Raw genomic sequence first — 7,500 nt, 5'->3', positions numbered from 1 at the left:
GGCCGGGCCCCGCCAGCCGGGCGCTAGGCGGCGGGGTAGACCTGGTGTCTTCGCCTGCGCCCTGCAAGCCTGTTGGCGCAGCGGGGAAGACCTGCTGTTCTCGCCTGGCCCGGCCAGCCGGGCGCTCAGCGGCGGGGTACACCTGCTACCCCTGTCCGGCCGTGCCAGCCTGACCTTTAGCGGCGGGGTAGACCTGGTGTCTTGGCCGGGCCCCGCCCGGCCGGGTGCTAGGCGCCGGGGTAGACCTGGTTGCTTCGCCTGGCCCCGCCCAGCTTAACGCTTACCGCCGGGGTAGACCTGTTAACTTCGCCCGGCTCCGCCCGGCCGGGCGCTTAGCGCCGGGCGACGCCGGTTGGCTTCGCCCGGCCCCGCCCGGCCCAATGCTTAGCGCCGGAGGATGCCTCTTGGCTTCGCCGGGCCCCGCCCGGCCGGGCGCTTAGCGCCGGGGGACGCCCCTTGGCTTCACCCGGCCCCGCCCGGCCGGGCGCTTAGCGCCGGGCCACGCCGGTTGGCTTCGCCCGGCTCCGCCCGGCCTAACGCTTAGCGCCGGGGGACGCCCCTTGGCTTCACCCGGCCCCGCCCGGCCGGGCGCTCAGCGCCGGGCCACGCCGGTTGGCTTCGCCCGGCCCCGCTCGGCCTAACGCTTAGCGCCGGGGTAGACCTGGTTGCTTCGCCCGGCCCCGCCCGGCTGGGCGCTTAGCGCCGGGGGACGCCCCTTGGCTTCACCCGGCCCCGCCCGGCCGGGCGCTCAGCGCCGGGCCACGCCGGTTGGCTTCGCCCGGCCCCGCTCGGCCTAACGCTTAGCGCCGGGGTGGACCTGGTTGCTTCGCCCGGCCCCGCCCGGCTGGGCGCTCAGCGCCGGGGGACGCCCCTTGGCTTCACCCGGCCCCGCCCGGCCTAACGCTTAGCGCCGGGGGACGCCCCTTGGCTTCACCCGGCCCCGCCCGGCCGGGCGCGCAGCGCCGGGCCACGCCGGTTGGCTTCGCCCGGCCCCGCCCGGCCTAACGCTTAGCGCCGGGGTAGACCTGGTTGCTTCGCCCGGCCCCGCCCGGCTGGGCGCTCAGCGCCGGGGGACGCCCCTTGGCTTCACCCGGCCCCGCCCGGCCTAACGCTTAGCGCCGGGGGACGCCCCTTGGCTTCACCCGGCCCCGCCCGGCCGGGCGCGCAGCGCCGGGCCACGCTGGTTGGCTTCGCCCGGCCCCGCTCGGCCTAACGCTTAGCGCCGGGGTAGACCTGGTTGCTTCGCCCGGTTCCGCCCGGCTGGGCGCTTAGCGCCGGCGGACACCTGTTGGCTTCTCCGGCTCCGCCCAGCCGGGTGCTTAACGCCGGCCGACGCTTGTTGGCTTTGCCAGGCCCCGCCCGGCCGGGCGCTTAGCGCCGGGCCACGCCTCTTGGCTTCGCCATGCCCCGCCCGGCTGGGCGCTTAGCACCGGGCGACGCCTGTTGGCTTCCCCCGTCCGGCCCTATGGGTTTGCCGTGTAGCTCTGGGCAGACCTCCTTCTCCAGGCCCCGCTTGGAACCCTAGTCACATGAGCGGCCCGTAGATTTGTTTCCTTTGTAGATTTCTCCTCCTGGAGCTCGGGGCCTGCCCCCTGCCCACCTCCCCTCCCCCCCACCCCCCCAATGTGGGTGGACCCGGCCTCCCCTCCTGGTGCTGGGGAGACCAGGTCTCGTCGATCGGACCCGCAGCCCCGGGACCCAGTCCAGGCCCGCGAGCACGTCTTGGGCGGCCAGCCCGCACGTCTGGCAGCCCCGCACGCACCCGCCACACACGGCAGCTCGCACGCGCTGGTCCCCCCCTCCCCCCCCCCCGCCCCGAAAGCTGGGACGTGAAGGCGAGTGACTTTCGGTCCCAGACGGCGGCGTCCCTTCTGGCTCCATGCCTGAGCGGCCGTCAGCGTCACCCCCTGCCGCGCGCTTCCCCAGCTCCAGCCCGCCCTGTCGCCACCCTGCCTGCAGCCCGCTCCCCATGCCACTGCCGGAGAGGGAAGGAGGGACTCTTTAGGAGCCGGCGGCGTTCCCGCCGCCTCCGTGCCAAAACGGCCAGCAGCATCCGCTCTCTAAGCCCGGCTCCCGGCCCTCGAAAGCCTGCCGTGCCCTTGCCCCACCTCCCACCTTGATTTCTGCATCTCTCACTCCCTCATCCGCCCGCCTCGCTTCCGTCCTGCCGCAGGCTTGACCGGGGCTGGGGGTAGGCAGGAAGGAACGCCATCGAACCGAGAGGCTCAGAGCGACCTGAACAGGATGCTTCTTCAAAAAGAGACAGTGCCAAGCATCCCGCCACCACCTCCAGACTGTCGCTGGCCCTACTTCTGCACCAGGCTCTCGGCCTGCTCGCCGAACACCCTGGCTGCCTCGGCACCCAAGTCCTCGCCCCCCTGCTGCTGCCGTCGCCGCCGTCCGAACTGGCTGATGGGACCCTGGGCAGGGGCGAGAAAAGTCTGAGGGTGGCGCCAGGGAGGCAGATGGTGGAGAGCAGGAGTGCCCCCAACCCTCGAGAGACAGGGCGACGGGAGGGAGGGGGACGGAGCGCATCTGCGGCAAGTGTGCGCGTCCATGCGCAGGCGTGCCTATGTCTGTGTGTGTCTGTCTGTGTCGATGAGTGTGCAGCTGTGGCCGTCCGCGGCAAAAAGAGAGGGGGGCGGCGGGGCTGTGAGTGGGTCTGAGAGTCCCTGTGTCTGCCTATCTCTCCGTGTGAACATGGGCCGGGGGCCGCCCGCTCCCTGCCAGCATCGGGCGCCTCGGCGCGGCGCCCCCGCGGCCCGCCGGAGCGGCGGCGGGGGCCGGGGACCTCGGCGGACCCTGAAAGAACCGGCCCGAAGGCGGCCGCCCGGCCCCGGCCCCGGCCCCGGCCCCGGCCGCCGGCCCCGGCCCCGGCCCCGGCCCCGGCCGCCGGCCCCGGCCCCGGCCCGGGCCCCCGCCCCGGCCCTCGCCGGCGGGCGGGGCTCGTCCCGCCGGGGCTCGCCCGCTGCCTGCCGGCCTCGGGCACCGGGGCGCGGCGCCCCCGCGGCCCCCCGAAGCGGCGGCGGGAGACGGGGACCTCGGCGGACCCCGAAAGAACCGGCCCGAAGGCGGCCGCCCGGTCCCCCCGGCCTCGGCCCCGGCCCCTCCTGGTGGGCGGGGCCAGTCGCGCCGGCGGCCATCGGCTTCGTTCCCTGTTCCTATGCACCTGCTTCCCCTCCCCGCTGTCTCCCTAGAGGTGCTCTGCTCTGGTGGGGCTGGGCGTGGTGCCCGGGGTGGGGTGGGGAGGGGCGTCCGTTTTGGTGCGTCAATGTGTGTGGGCTGGCCGAGCTAAGGGCACACGATCCTCCCGAGCGTGGCCGGCTGTGGTGTGGGCGCCCAAGAAAACGGAGTAAAATTCGCAAAGAATTTTTTTTTTCCCCAGGAAACTTCCTTGTTCCTAGCAGAAGAAAGATGTACTCGTTCAAAAATTAAAGGTTGAGTTTTGTCGAAAATACGTATTGGTCTTGAAACCGGGTTCTCAGGCGGGACAGGGCTGCTAGAGCCATACGGTTCCGGGGCGTTCCGGGGCTGTGGGGTTCCCCCGGCTCAGGGATGGCAGGAGGATGCCTTGTCTCCGGGGTCGGCTGCGGCCACCAGCGGTTGCCGGAGCCGTCAGCGTACTGTCCCGGCAGCGTCCGGCCAGAGGGCGAACAGGTCTACCCGGATCCGGGCTCGGCCGCGGCCGCCGGCCGTGCCACGAAACCGCCCGCGTGGCTCCCCTGGCGGCGCCCGGTCTCGGCGTGAACAGGTCTACCCGGCCCGGGGACGGCTCCGGGCGGACAGGTCTACCCGGATCCGGGCCCGGCCGCGGCCGCCGCCCGGCCCTCGCCGGCGGGCGGGGCTCGTCCCGCCGGGGCTCGCCCGCTGCCTGCCGGCCTCGGGCACCTGGGCGCGGCGCCCCCGCGGCCCCCCGAAGCGGCGGCGGGAGACGGGGACCTCGGCGGACCCCGAAAGAACCGGCCCGAAGGCGGCCGCCCGGTCCCCCCGGCCTCGGCCCCGGCCCCTCCTGGTGGGCGGGGCCAGTCGCGCCGGCGGCCATCGGCTTCGTTCCCTGTTCCTATGCACCTGCTTCCCCTCCCCGCTGTCTCCCTAGAGGTGCTCTGCTCTGGTGGGGCTGGGCGTGGTGCCCGGGGTGGGGTGGGGAGGGGCGTCCGTTTTGGTGCGTCAATGTGTGTGGGCTGGCCGAGCTAAGGGCACACGATCCTCCCGAGCGTGGCCGGCTGTGGTGTGGGCGCCCAAGAAAACGGAGTAAAATTCGCAAAGAATTTTTTTTTTCCCCAGGAAACTTCCTTGTTCCTAGCAGAAGAAAGATGTACTCGTTCAAAAATTAAAGGTTGAGTTTTGTCGAAAATACGTATTGGTCTTGAAACCGGGTTCTCAGGCGGGACAGGGCTGCTAGAGCCATACGGTTCCGGGGCGTTCCGGGGCTGTGGGGTTCCCCCGGCTCAGGGATGGCAGGAGGATGCCTTGTCTCCGGGGTCGGCTGCGGCCACCAGCGGTTGCCGGAGCCGTCAGCGTACTGTCCCGGCAGCGTCCGGCCAGAGGGCGAACAGGTCTACCCGGATCCGGGCTCGGCCGCGGCCGCCGGCCGTGCCACGAAACCGCCCGCGTGGCTCCCCTGGCGGCGCCCGGTCTCGGCGTGAACAGGTCTACCCGGCCCGGGGACGGCTCCGGGCGGACAGGTCTACCCGGATCCGGGCCCGGCCCCGGCCGCCGCCCGGCCCTCGCCGGCGGGCGGGGCTCGTCCCGCCGGGGCTCGCCCGCTGCCTGCCGGCCTCGGGCACCTGGGCGCGGCGCCCCCGCGGCCCCCCGAAGCGGCGGCGGGAGACGGGGACCTCGGCGGACCCCGAAAGAACCGGCCCGAAGGCGGCCGCCCGGTCCCCCCGGCCTCGGCCCCGGCCCCTCCTGGTGGGCGGGGCCAGTCGCGCCGGCGGCCATCGGCTTCGTTCCCTGTTCCTATGCACCTGCTTCCCCTCCCCGCTGTCTCCCTAGAGGTGCTCTGCTCTGGTGGGGCTGGGCGTGGTGCCCGGGGTGGGGTGGGGAGGGGCGTCCGTTTTGGTGCGTCAATGTGTGTGGGCTGGCCGAGCTAAGGGCACACGATCCTCCCGAGCGTGGCCGGCTGTGGTGTGGGCGCCCAAGAAAACGGAGTAAAATTCGCAAAGAATTTTTTTTTTCCCCAGGAAACTTCCTTGTTCCTAGCAGAAGAAAGATGTACTCGTTCAAAAATTAAAGGTTGAGTTTTGTCGAAAATACGTATTGGTCTTGAAACCGGGTTCTCAGGCGGGACAGGGCTGCTAGAGCCATACGGTTCCGGGGCGTTCCGGGGCTGTGGGGTTCCCCCGGCTCAGGGATGGCAGGAGGATGCCTTGTCTCCGGGGTCGGCTGCGGCCACCAGCGGTTGCCGGAGCCGTCAGCGTACTGTCCCGGCAGCGTCCGGCCAGAGGGCGAACAGGTCTACCCGGATCCGGGCTCGGCCGCGGCCGCCGGCCGTGCCACGAAACTGCCCGCGTGGCTCCCCTGGCGGCGCCCGGTCTCGGCGTGAACAGGTCTACCCGGCCCGGGGAAGGCTCCGGGCGGACAGGTCTACCCGGATCCGGGCCCGGCCGCGGCCGCCGGCCGCGCCCCGAAACCGTCGGCGTGGCGCCGCGGTGGTGCCCGGTCGCGGGGCGAACAGGTCTACCCAGCTCCGGCGGGACTTAGGCAAATTTCGGCAGGGGCCGGGTAGACCTGTTGCCCCACCCGTCCTGGAAGTTCACCAAGGGGTCGCTGTTTCTGGCTGCCTCCAGTTGCGTCATGGTAGGAGGCGGCGTGCGCCAGCGCACCGCCCCGGTCAAGTACGATTGGTTCTCTTGGAGGCGTCCGGGGCCTTGGACTCGTCTGTCCGTATTATGGGAGCGGGTGATGGGCCGTGTCCCCGCAGGCTGGCGGTGCCTGTGTCGAAGGTCGAGAGCGGCGGCCGCGCGCGCGGTTGCCAGAACGAAGAGTGTCGAATAAGCGGGATATGAGTCGCGTGGCTTTTATCCTGGTTTCACAGCCCCAGTTGATGGGAAAGGCCGAAAAAGAGAGAGACTGTGTGAGCCGCTTGTCGGCCTAGGTGGGGTGGCGAGAGACCCGTGAGTGTATCCTCCCTCCGACCCTGGCGGCTGCCGACTCCGTGCAGGGGGGCCGCAGGGGAAAGTCCGGTGGTGGCCGAGGCGGCGGCGCCTCGTTCCTTTTCTGCCCGGCCTTAAGCCGGTGCCCGCTCGGCGGGCTCGGTTTTCGGCTGTCAGTCTGGTGCGGTGGCTGGCAGCCGGTGGGGTGGACGCGGCCGGGGCGCGCTCTGTTTCGCGGAGCCCCGACGGGGCTTTTCCCGGCCCTTCCCTGAGAGCTCCGAGGATGGGCCCAGTTGGCCGAGGTGGCGGCGCCCCGTTCCCGGCTCCCGACCTGTGCTTGGTGTGTCGGCGGTGCCACGGGGACGCTCCGGTGGGGCGTGCGGCCTTGCCTCCGGCCTCGCCCGGTCGGCCGAGGGGCTCGGTGACGGGAGTCGCCCGATGTTGTGGCGGGGCGGCGGCGCCTCGCCCCCCCCCCCGCTGTGTGTTGAAGTCGTCCCCCTTCCTCGGCCCTAAGCTGGGGAACCCGCGTAGCGGGCGGGAAGGTCTCAGGGGCGGCGGCCGGCCTGCGGTGGCCGGCTGCCGAGAGCGGACCGGAAGCCCGACAAGAGAGAGCCCTGTGAGAATGCTTGCCGGCGAGGCGGCGGCGCCTCGCCCTTCCTTGTTTTCGGCCGGCATCGACTGAGCCGCGACGCTGGGGCGGCCCGTGGTGTCGGGCCTGTCCCGGCTGCCGTGGTTGCCGGTGGGCTGGGTTGCGAGAAGGTCCGCTGTTTCAGGCGTGTGTGCCGGCTTGTGCGGTTGCACTGGGGGGGTGCCTGCCCCGGCCTTACGCTGTTTGTTTTTTTTTTTTTTCTCGCGGCCTTAAGCCGCCGCGGCACGACGGAGAAGCGCGGCACAAAGGCGCGCGGGCCACGAACGCCGAAAGGGAGAGAGACGAGAAGGAGGCGTTCTTTGAGAGGTCGTTGGGATTAAAGGGGGGGGGAGTGAGAGGCGCGCGCCTCGCCCCCCAGGCCCGCGGCCCCCGTGGGTAGCACGGGGTTATGTGACGCGCGCTGTCGTGCCTTTTTTTTTTCCCCTCCGCTGTTTGCCGTTCCCCCTGGCTTTTCCGGAGGGAAAGCCGATCGCCGCGAGGCGGGCGAAAGCCGGTGGCCCGTGGGCATGGTCGGTGGCGCTTTCTCGCACGCTCGGAAGGGTTCCGTGGGGCCGGGAGCGTGGCCTGCCGTGGCCTCCTCCCGCCGTGGTCCCGTCCCGATGTTGTCTCGCTAATAAAAGGGAATCGTTGTCCGCAGCCGGGGTTGGGTGGCGGCACCTCCCCGCGCTTTCTCCGCTGTGACCGATGCGAAAGCTCTGCTGCAAAGTGGCGCTCGGGTGCGTCGGGGAGGCTCGGCGGCGCCAAGCCGTGGGGAGG

This window comes from Aphelocoma coerulescens, unplaced genomic scaffold (assembly GCF_041296385.1).
Source record: "Aphelocoma coerulescens isolate FSJ_1873_10779 unplaced genomic scaffold, UR_Acoe_1.0 HiC_scaffold_237, whole genome shotgun sequence".
Taxonomy (NCBI): Eukaryota; Metazoa; Chordata; class Aves; order Passeriformes; family Corvidae; genus Aphelocoma; species Aphelocoma coerulescens.
The sequence above is the reverse complement of the archived record's forward strand: the minus strand, read 5'-3'. Positions refer to the sequence as shown.